This window comes from Anabas testudineus, chromosome 2, assembly GCF_900324465.2.
Source record: "Anabas testudineus chromosome 2, fAnaTes1.2, whole genome shotgun sequence".
Lineage (NCBI taxonomy): Eukaryota > Metazoa > Chordata > Actinopteri > Anabantiformes > Anabantidae > Anabas > Anabas testudineus.
In genome coordinates, this window is record NC_046611.1 from 33,167,370 (window position 1) to 33,179,871 (window position 12,502).

A 12,502-nucleotide genomic window follows, 5' to 3' on the forward strand; every position below is an offset into this window, starting at 1 on the left:
GTTAAAGTAGTAAATGACCTCCTATTGGCCTCTTGATCAGGGTTGTGTCACTATGCGTGTGTTACTCAACCTCAGTGCAGCTTTTGACACCATTGACCATAGTATTCTCCTTCACAGATTAGAAAATGTAGGAATTAAGGGGAACAGCCCTCTCCTGGCTTAGATTCTATTTGACTGATCGTTATCAGTATGTAGATCTGAATGGCAATTACTCCACATGCTCTCCAATGGAGTTTGGTGTTCCACAGGGTTCAGTTTTAGGCCCACTGTTTTTTCCGTCTACATGCTTCATCTGGGCAACATATTCCGTAAGCATGGTATTAGCTTTCATTGCTATGCTGATGACACACAGTTATACGTTTCATCAAAACCAGATGAGATCAAACAGCTTAATAAAGTTGAGCAATGTGTAAAGAATATAAGAGACTGGAGGCTAATTAACTTCCTTCTGCTTAATCCTGATAAGATAGAAGTACTAGTCATAGGATCAAATGCAACTACACTGTGTGCACAATTATTAGGCAAGTTGTATTTTTGAAGATTAATTTTGTTTTTGTATTCATCTACAGTGCTCTTGGTCAATGCACAATGTTAATAAACCCTCAAACCTGAACATTTAAGGAGTAAAAGTGAAGTTTTGGTGAGAGAATATCTACATGTGCACCATTATTAGTCAACTATTAGTGTGCAGAATTATTATGCAACTAAATGAAAAACAAAGATTTTCCCATCTCACTTTATGGTATAATAAACAAACTAAAAATTTACAAATAAACATTTCTGAAATTTCAAAAAGAAAGCCTCACTGACCAACTCTCTTCTTTTTGATAACAGTCACAAGCCTCCCATTTACGTCCCATTTGCCCATACCAGTACCCCACCTCCACCTTGCTGGCGTCTGAGTCGAAGTGGAACTCTGTGTCCATTACTGATCCAACCACGGGGCCATCCATCTGGTCCGTCAAGAGTCACTCTCATCTCATCAGTCCACAAACCCTGATGCAGAAAAATTAGTCCATGCTTTCATCACCTCTAGGTTGGACTACTGTAATGCCTTACTGTCTGGCTGTTCAACCAGGTGCATAAACAAGCTTCAGCTAGTTAGCTATGACAGTTAGGCTGTCGTAGTTCAGAATGCAGCAGCGAGAGTCCTCACTAGAACCAGAAGATACGAGCACATCACCCCTATCTTATCTACACTTCATTGGCTCCCTGTGAAATTTCCCATTGATTTTAAAACACTACTTCTGACATTTAAAGCATTAAATGGTCCTGCGCCGAAGTATCTGAGTGAACTGCTAGTGCCTTATGATCTCCTATGCCTACTTCGATCAAAGGATGCAGGCTGCCTGTCAGTACTTCGTATCATAAAAACTACAGCTGGGGGCAGAGCCTTTTCTTACAAAGCCCCAAAGTTATGGAATAGCCTTCCAAATAGCGTCTCAGTATTTAAGTCTAGACTAAAAGCCTATTTATTTAGTCAAACTTTTTTGGACGTAGATTTGCCTTAGGCAAAGACTCGCGGACATAGAGCATTATGGTGAACTGGTATTGGTTTAGATGCTCTCTTCCCCACTCTCTCCCATTCTCTCTCTCTTTCCCTCTCCCTGTCTCTCTGTTGAGCTACACGTCGTTCCACCCTCTGACCTCTGAACCTGTTTTACTCGTCCTGGTGCCCCACTTCTGGTTGGAGATCTCGTTGCTTGGATGCCCCATGTGGCCGCTGTCGGATGCGTGTGGTGATTGGGGTTGGTTCCACGATACCATAAAGACGGTCCTGGCCTCGGCTGACGTAGGCAGCTGTTTTTCTGAGGTCTCGACTTAATGCTTAATGCTCAATAGTCCAGGACTGGAATTTCCTAAAAGTCTACCAGAGCCTCCAATAACTAACTGGACTCCACATTAACTTAAAGACATTAACTGTTATACTGGACTGCCTGCTACCTAACACATAGCATGTAATCACCCATATGAGGATGGGTTCCCTGTTGAGTCTGGTTCCTCTCAAGGTTTCTTCCTGTTGCCTTCTCAGGGAGTTTTTTCTTGCCACATTCACCCTTGTCTTGCTCATCAGTGACAATCTGATTATAATGATTCATACACATACACTGTTAATGTAAACTTCCATAGTTTCTTTGGTTGTGTAAAGCTGCTTTGTGACAATGTCAATTGTAAAAAGTGCTATTCAAATAAAATTGAATTGAATTGAATTGAATTGAATTGAATTGAATTGAATTGAATTGGTCAGAAAACAACACAGACCGGTGTGTCCACATGTATGTGAGAATAACCTTGATCACTGTAGTTATTTATTTTTAGAATTAGAATTTTAACCAATCAGTACAGTACAGTTCAGATTTGCTTATATAAGGAAGTCTGGTTCAAGAAAGAATGTGGGGCATTGTGTAAATGCTATAAATTAGGGTAAAAGAGCCCATGGATGTTAGTTGACAAGTATAGTACTGAGTCATAATGACCTAGTCAGACATGGGTGTAAAGATATTCATCTCATTCATCTGTTACTATACTTTCTCCTTCACCACATTCAGAAAGAATGTACTAATTTCTCTGTCTACACTGTTTTCTCAGTCTATTCCCCTCCTCCATGCTTTCTTCTCCAAACTGAGCTGTCTTTGGGTCTGTGGTTAAATGCCTTCATGCACGGCCCTGTTGTACTGAACTCCATTGCGGTTCACCAGGCAAAATTGTCCAAATCATGTCAAAACGAAATGACTGCATGGTATTTTTCTTCCTTCTAAGGATATTTGAAATAAAAAGATGGCGAGTTTATCAGGGACTTTCCCAAAAAGCAGGACAACTAAACAGAAGCCACTTTGCCGTTACTAGTATTTGTTTATTTATTTGTACTAGTATTTATATTAGTTGAGAGAACAATGTAACACTGTTATTACTTTAGAATGTTAGAGCTAATTTGTGTGAAATCTAATATGAATCCTTTCATGTTGATTCACAATAAAGATATAATGGCTACCTTGAAAGCAGTCCAATCTGAGACAAACTACACTACAATACCACTACAACACATACTGAAAACCCACAAGAGGACAGTCACAGCCTAGACGTACCATCTCTGGAACCCATTACAAACTGCAAACTGACCCACAGCATTAAATAGAAAATCTTTACATCACCAAACGGCACACTCGCTGTCTGTTTGGCTCAGTCTTCAAACAGGCTTGTTCTTCAGAGGGATTAATAAGAAACACATATAATTCTGAGAGAAGCTCAGCCACTAAACATAATCCCAGAATCACACTTGGGGAGGAAGAAAAGTATTCGATTTTAACAAACACTGTTTAGATTTGACTTGGTGAATATTCGGTAAAAGACTTAAACGAATGATCCTTTATCTCCTGTGAAAGCAATAATTTCAGAATTCTCATCTTAAAGACTTCTCATAGTGGAAAATAAATCATCACAAGCTGGGATTTACATGTTTCAGGGGTTATTTCTGAGTACTCACATGTAAATACTACATGACTATATGTTATCTGCCTGGTGAACAATTGTAGCGTTTGTGAAACAACTGTAACTAGATAAAGCATTTCCTGAAGAAAATGCACTGTGAATGCTGAAACGCTGAATCGATTCATGAAGAACTGCTGAAAGTTGATGAAGAGAAACAGGAAGTGTTTTAACAGAGATAAACATATGAAGAAGAAGATAAAACAGCTGAATGTTAACTTAAAAAAGCTTAAATAAATTTGCTAAAGTTAATTAAACATAGCTGAATTTATTTAAACAGTAAAACATGAAAGTTAAAAGAATAGTTAAAGTGTTTTGTTAAAAAGAGCTGAAAGTAGAAGAAACTGAAGCAGGTTAGCAAAGAGCCGCTAGCATAAACATGCTAACTACACACGAGCCTGTACAAGTGTGTGACGCTGATTTATAAACAGCCCTGATCACGTGACCCGACACAGCCGTTGCCACGGAGACTGTAGGGGAGAGGCGGGAAACTTCAACTGCCAAGATTTTCCCTCGTGAAAACTGATTTGGAGCCTTACAAACAGGCTTTTTACAGCAAAACTACGATAGGTATCGTAATAAAAAGTGAAACATGTGAGACCCAAGACTTTAATGAACCACTAGTGTGAATTTTATGTTTGAGGACTGAAAATTGTGGTCACAGGAGCGAGAGATCCAAGTGGATCCTTCAGCTTGTCAGACAGAATCTCAGACCGAATTTAACATTGGAGCTAATGGGAGAGCGGAGGGGGACTCCCGTCACTCTGAGGCTCACAGAGAAAAAACGATTTGTCTCTCAGATGTCACAAATAACTTATCAGAATCAGGACAAGTTTACCTACGTTTCTGTGAAGAAATTATTCAGAAAGAGTGAAAATTGTGGCCGTGCTGACAGTTTATTGACAAAGATTTTGGTTTCGAAAAATCGGCCTCTCCACTCTAAGCTGTGACGTCATTCGCTCTAGCTGCTCCAACGTTCCATCATTCACTCCCATTATAGATAAAGCATTTCCTGAAGAAAATACACTGTGAATGCTGAAACGCTGAATCGATTCATGAAGAACTGCTGAAAGTTGATGAAGAGAAACAGGAAGTGTTTTAACAGAGATAAACATATGAAGAAGAAGATAAAACAGCTGAATGTTAACTTAAAACAGCTGAAATAGATTTGCTAAAGTTGATAAAACATAGCTGAATTTATCTAAAATAGTTAAAAAGTTAAAAGAATAGTTAAAGTGTTTTGTTAAAAAGAGTTGAAAGTAGAAGAAACTGAAGCAGGTTAGCAAAGAGCCGCTAGCATAAACATGCTAACTACACACGAGCCTGACGCTGATTTATAAACAGCCCTGATCACGTGACCCGACACAGCCGTTGCCACGGAGACTGTAGGGGAGAGGCGGGAAACTTCAACTGCCAAGATTTTCACTCGTGAAAACTGATTTGGAGCCCTTACAAACAGGCTTTTTACAGCAAAACTACGATAGGTATCGTCATAAAAAGTTAACTACGTGAGAGCCAAGACTTTAATGAACCACTAGTGTGAATTTTATGTTTGAGGACTGAAAATTGTGGTCACAGGAGCGAGAGATCCAAGTGGACCGTTCAGCTTGTCGGACAGAATCTCAGACCGAATTTAACATTGGCGCTAATGGGAGAGCGGAGGGGGACTCCCGTCACTCTGAGGCTCACAGAGAAAAAACGATTTGTCTCAGAGCTGAGATAAATAACTTATCAGAATCAGGACAAGTTTACCTACGTTTCTGTGAAGAAATTATTCAGAAAGAGTGAAAATTGTGGCCGTGCTGACAGTTTATTGACAAAGATTTTGGTTTTGAAAAATCGGCCTCTCCACTCTAAGCTGTGACGTCATCCACTCTAGCTGCACCAACGTTCCATCATTCACTCCCATTATAAAGTCCAAAATCAGACAAAAACATCAAGTCACAAAAACTGAAATTATGAAAAAACTATAAAAGATATTAAAAAACTGAATGGAAGATTAAAAGAGCAGAAATAGCTGAACATTTTGATACCTGAATGATTTCTGTAGCTGAAAGTATGCTGAAGTAGTTAAAGCTGAAAGAAGAAGAAGTTGAAGAGTTGCTGAAGAGACTCTCCCATAGGAATCCATTATAAAAAATAGTTATTAAAAGTTAAATATTTTAAAAAGTATAAAAGTTATAAAAATTCTGAATGGAAGCACACTTCTCCTTAAAAAGCTGAACATTTTGATACCTGAACGGTTTCTGTAGCTCAAAGTATGAAGGAGTAGTTACGCGCCGAAAAACGTACGGAAGAATAATAATAATAATAATAATAACTAGATAAAGCATTTCCTGAAGAAAATGCACTGTGAATGCTGAAACGCTGAATCGATTCATGAAGAACTGCTGAAAGTTGATGAAGAGAAACAGGAAGTGTTTTAACAGAGATAAACATATGAAGAAGAAGATAAAACAACTGAATGTTAACTTAAAAAAAGCTAAAACAGCTGAATGTTAACTTAAAAAAGCTGAAATAGATTTGCTAAAGTTGATAAAACATAGCTGAATTTATCTAAACAGTAAAATATGAAAGTTAAAGGTAAAGTTAAATGTTTAGTTAAAAAGCTGAAATAGATTTGCTAAAGTTGATAAAATATAGATGAATTTATTTAAACAGTAATTTAGATAAAGACTGAAACGTTTTAAAACGCTGCTGAAATTAGCTGAAGAGAAACAGGAAGTGTTTTAACAGAGAAACATATGAAGAAGAAGATAAAACAGCTGAATGTTAACTTAAAAAAAAGCTGAAATTGATTTGCTAAAGTTAATAAAACATAGCTGAATTTATCTAAAATAGTTAAAAAGTTAAAAGAATAATTACAGTTTTTGTTAAAAAGAGTTGAAAGTAGAAGAAACTGAAGCAGGTTAGCAAAGAGCCGCTAGCATAAACAGGCTAACTACACACGAGCCTGTACAAGTGTCTGACGCTGATTTATAAACAGCCCTGATCACGTGACCCGACACAGCCGTTGCCACGGAGACTGTAGGGGAGAGGCGGGAAACTTCAACTGCCAAGATTTTCATTCGTGAAAACTGATTTGGAGCCCTTACAAACAGGCTTTTTTCAGCAAAACTACGATAGGTATCGTCATTAAAAGTGAACCACGTGAGAGCCAAGAGTTTAATGAACCACTAGTGTGAATTCTATGTTTGAGGACTGAAAATTGTGGTCACAGGAGCGAGAGATCCAAGTGCACCCTTCAGCTTGTCAAACAGAATCTCAGACCGAATTTAACATTGGCGCTAATGGGAGAGCGGAGGGGGACTCCCGTCACTCTGAGGCTCACAGAGAAAAAACGATTTGTCTCTGAGCTGAGATAAATAACTTAACAGAATCAGGACAAGTTTACCTACGTTTCTGTGAAGAAATTATTCCGATAGAGTGAAAATTGCGGCCGTGCTGACAGTTTATTGAGAAAGATTTTGGTTTGAAAAAATCGGCCTCTCCACTCTAAGCTGTGACGTCATCCACTCTAGCTGCACCAACGTTCCATCATTCACTCCCATTATAAAGTCCAAAATCAGACAAAAACATCAAGTCACAAAAACTGTAATTATGAAAAAACTATAAAAGATATTAAAAAACTGAATGGAAGATTAAAAGAGCAGAAATAGCTGAACATTTTGATACCTGAATGATTTCTGTAGCTGAAAGTATGCTGAAGTAGTTAAAGCTGAAAGAAGAAGAAGTTGAAGAGTTGCTGAAGAGACTCTCCCATAGGAATCCATTATAAAAAATAGTTATTAAAAGTTAAATATTTTAAAAAGTATAAAAGTTATAAAAATTCTGAATGGAAGCACACTTCTCCTTAAAAAGCTGAACATTTTGATACCTGAACGGTTTCTGTAGCTCAAAGTATGAAGGAGTAGTTACGCGCCGAAAAACGTACGGAAGAATAATAATAATATATAATAATAATAATAATAATAAAGATTACAATAACAATACTGTGAATGCTCAACAGCATTCACAGTGATAAAGATTAGGAAAACAATACTGTGAATGCTCAACAGCATTCACAGTGATTAGAAACAATTAATAAGTCATAGACTTAAACAGCATCATGTTATATGATGCAATTCATTTCTAACAGAATTAAAAACAACGCCTCTTAAAGGATGGTTCACATTTTTAGCAAATGTTGAGCAGTTTTATTATTATTGATGTTCTTATATGTGAGTTAAAATGATATTAGTTGCTAGAGATGCACTGTATCATTAAACACACTCTTCTACATTTCCCCCGTATCACAAGTACAGTGTAAGAAATTGGAGACACAGTACAGTGTTTGTTCAATGTAAAAATGCACTGCAAAATGGAGTCTGGCAGATAAGGAGCAACCTGAAGTGAATTAAGTTTTATCACACCCATTACCAACACATGGACTCAATCAAATGTTGAGCACACAAATTAGCTGAAGGATGGGAACCAGTGCAAATGGACTGAAGAGCGAGAAGACCTTACAACAAAAAGAGCATTGTGACAGAATGATTTGCATTATTGTAGTGTATCACTGGGTAGGGAGGACAGCAGTAGAGCTGATAAAGTGTTGGTGCACTCAGCACTTAACCTCGGCTCATTTTGTTGCCATCACTTGTCTCCTACTAAATGATCGTGTTGTGCAAGCTTGGCTCTTACACAGTCCAGTAGCTTCTGACTTTGTTAACTCTGTGTTTGTGTCCCTGCACAGCTACAAACATAAAGCAAGTCTTTCCATGCACAATATACGATAGTAACATAACCTAAATACAGGTCATCTGTCCTGCTGACAGATCTCTGAGCAGGAAACGTCTCTAAACAGCCTTCAGTAAGTAAGTGCAAAGAATTTTCCAAACAGGGTCAGTGTCATATTATGTCAAAGCATCCAGAAAGATACTGCTACCCTCATCATGTAAAGCCCATCCACAAACACAGCACTGCCTCAGGCTCAAGTCATTTTTTACAGTGGAAACCTCATGTGCATCAGAAGAATAGAACCCACACCACAACCAGGGAGTAGTACTGAATACTGCTGCTCAAGTGCAACCAAGCCTCATAATATACATAGGAAAGAGAAGGCCTAAAAGCCAGCACTATATTATGTTATTAACACAAAGGACAAAACAGACCTCCACATTTGCAGAAACATTCTCAGGTCAAATACTGGAAATGTCCATGTTACGATGGAAATAAGATCCCAGCTAAGACAGTACAACATAAAAAAAGACATGATGGGTACAGCAACATACTGCAATTACATGAGAGAAGTATGAGCCCCATTACATCAGAGTAATGTTGTCACATCAGATCTACAGTATATATTCACAAAGTCTTTAAGTTACCGTCACTTGAATGAAGTGGCCATAATGAGGGAGTTGCATTTCATTTGTCGTCATGTAGCATTGCAACATGCAACAGCACAGGAAAGCACAACATGCTTGGTTTCAAACAGAGCAGCAGCACTGCAAAATGAGCACTGCAAAGTTTGCTGGAGACATGAGTTTATTGGCCTGGTGGTTTAACATGCAGTCACAAAATAATCTAGGGTATGTTGACAGATCTGCAGGTTAAAACACTTGCATTCAACACAACAGATATGAGTAAACGTGCAGGGTGTGCCATTGGTTTAGCTCCTGCCCCAGTGACCTGTTTAGTCACTTGTGAGTTTTACACATTCATATCCTGAGTGAGTGACATACTGCTGCCCTTGTCTGATCAGGTATCCACTTATCTGATCCAGCAGAGAAGGTGAAGAAAAACACAGAAGTAGTTGTTCCCTTTGTCAAACATGCACACGTTCAATACAATAGCTCTCTTCATCCCATTCTCTTTGTACCTGTCAAAGACCACACAAAGGCTGGTGCCCTGAGGGACAGTGGGTGGGGAAGCCCTCTGAAAAGGTGTGGTAGCAAGTGAGGACATGTGCTTGTGTTTGTTTTATGATTGCTGCATTAGTGCCTGCTATGCAAGTGCTATGGAGGGAGATCAGTGGCTACACAGACTTACAGAAGAGAGGATATAGGAAGACCTCATGGTGCAATGGTGGCATGTCTACTGTAAATCCAAGTCAGGGTCAACTGTTTTTGAAGTCTTACAATTTTTTTGATTGGATACAGTGCATGGCAAGGGCGACGTTATCCTAAACAGTGTAGAAATGAATAGATAACTAGTACCTCAAAAAACAACCTAAAGAGCACTGAAACATCCACATTTTTATCACGTGAGCAATGAGCTTTGACACCAGCATTAGACTTTGACCCTTGACCTGTGAGTTTAGACGAATCATTAGTTCAACCCATTATGATTCTCAGTGTCCTACTTTTAGAGATCGTACTATTCAATACAATGCCAGATGTGATTTATGTGTATGTTCTCCTTTGAGAGCAGAAAGGTTCACTGTTGTTATCAGAAGAAAGTCAAATATGCAAAATACAAGATAGCCAGTAGAAGTAGTACTGCTACTACTGTCACTGCTTCTCAGGTCAGGTGTAATGCAACTGTATGTACTTGTGCCTGTGTGAGAAACATAAACATTTTTAAGTTATTCCCATAAATATTATGAACATAAGAACTAACTGGAAAATATTAAATGATTAACCTTGGTGCACAGCACACCTGACAAGCCACATCTCTGATAATGTGCTTTAAAGGAAGGCCTACCAATTTTGGTCTTAATCACTACACTTCCTAGAGGGGTGAGAAACTTTTGTGTGTAGGAGACTGTATTTGATTCTCCAGTTTAGTTCAGGTTTTAATCAGGTTTGAATTTAATACATCTAGATCAGAACCTGTTGGGTGGCAGCCAGTCACAACAGCTCCTCTCTTTGGGTCTTGTTTTTGTTGGTTATGTTGAGTTGTTGTTGACCCTATCTCTCAAGCTCTGAGGTGATGAGAAGAAGTTAACTTACTGGGATCTTTATGATCTTCTGCTACTAGATATTAGCCCTGTTAAACACAGGACTGATCCCAAAGAGAGCAGGGGAGAAGCACAGAGAAAACCCACAAGGAGGGTATCTCTCCAACAGAATGGAGGAGTCATTAACGCTGGTCATAGTCCAGAAATGGACACAGATGAAGGATCTCAGTGGTGATTCCCTGTAACTGAACAGTTTTCAGCTAGCGATGAAACGGCAAAAAAGGTTCTGTTACCACGAGACTTCTCTGTCTCCATCATTTAAAGCAAACTCAAGTAACCAGATGACCTCATACTTATCTGCCAGATTTCTCAGCTTAAAGGCACCTGTCAATTCAGTACCACTGTTGCTTCTTAAATTAAACAATCAAATAAACTAAAATAAATAAATAAGCTCACTTCAAGACATAAAAATTGTGCATTACAAATTCAAATTCAAGGGTTACTATACAGTGGGAAGTCTTGGCTGATATTCCAGTCACCTTCAGGGTCTATGCATTATTAATGCTGTGCCCGGTCAAAGCAACCACAGACTGGGAAGCACTGGAAGAAATATGACACCTCAATACACACATACACAGGAAGCCTACTGCATGCAGCACATGCATAAGCATGCAGAGTTTGTGCAACTGTATGTACATCTAAACCTACAGAATACTTGTACTTGTGTGTGTGTTACAGAACCCTTAGAACAGTGGTTATTTCTCACTGGAATAGGTTGCCTTTCATTTTGAATGAATTCTACCAAAAAATGCAACTATTTCTAATACAATTTTCACTTGCTCATACAATGTCCTTGGGAAAAAATCCAAAAACCTTTGTAATATCAATGAGATTTTTTAGAAACGTTAGAAACGGGGAAACAGCAAAAATGTCTGTAAAATACCGTAGGGACAAATCATTCACCTGCATTTAGACTGAACAAAGTGCTTAGAAAGCCCAAAGGAGCTTATTAATCATGTTCTACCTAGTTTTAGTGTAAATAAGCTAATGTTTCCACATCACTGGGAGAAATCTTCACTTATACTGAGAAACATACTGTATGTTTAAAAAAGTCGGCTGCTAGATGAATAGATTTGTAAGATGGAATTGTTTGCAGTGCATACACATTTGAAATAAATGTATATTTTATATGGCCAGGAGTTAACAACTCCCCATCCTGTGGACACTACAACAGAAGACGGTACTGGTGCCAGAGAGGTTAGTGAAGGATCAAGTTGGTCAGATTGGCTTGTCAAACACCAAGTCAAATCCTGCAGGCTATTGACCTCGAGACCCTCTAAACATCTGCTGCACACTAAACAAGACTACTGTCAGTTATCTGTGGTCTTAAAGAGAGATAATATAATCTACTACCACTATAAGTCAGAGGCTGTGACAACCTCACTGGAATTAGCTGTATGCTCGGGTAAGCCTCTATAGCCGTCTCCCCTGATGTTTGATCTGTTTGAGTAGAGGATTTGTAGTCCCTAAACCTTGTTTCCTCAGGACTACAACTGCACACATTACTATCATTATCGGTACAACGTGGAAAGCTGACCATCTGGTCTAGATAAATAAAGCAGGTTGTTATGTGTGTGTGTGTGTGTGTGTGTGTGTGTGTGTCCACACAAGCCAGACATGCTGCCTCCTGGCTCAGCATGAGTGGGAACTGCTGCAGTGATGATGGTTTCACTATCGAATTAAAACAGATATCAACACGAGGATCCCATTGAGTAGAGCATTAAGCCAATTAAAGAGTAAGGATGTTCCAGTGATAAAGAGGCATAACAGACTTATAATATAGCAGTTTGTTGTTGCACTAAAGAAAAGAAGAACGTCAATCAATCAGCAAGTTTTTTTTTTTCCACATACTGTACTTTCTGTATCTTCTTTATAATCTACTGACAACCACTGACATAAGAAGCTATGTGTAAGCATGTCCAATTGTATGTTTGAAAATACTATATGAGATAATCCAATTTAACCCAGACTTTTACGGTATTTTTCGGTTTAAGCAGAGACTGATACGGACATTTGTAGTTCAAGTAGTTTACTAATGCCTGAAAGTGTCTCAGTGTGCTTTGGAGGACACAGAAC

General features: G+C 38.6%; 1 protein-coding gene across 4 annotated transcripts in view; it reads right to left on the reverse strand.

Moving 5' to 3' along the window:
• Nucleotides 1–12,502, reverse strand: part of LOC113163487 (partitioning defective 3 homolog) — a 306,697-nt gene that overhangs the window by 274,144 nt on the left and 20,051 nt on the right. The window lies entirely within an intron of this gene.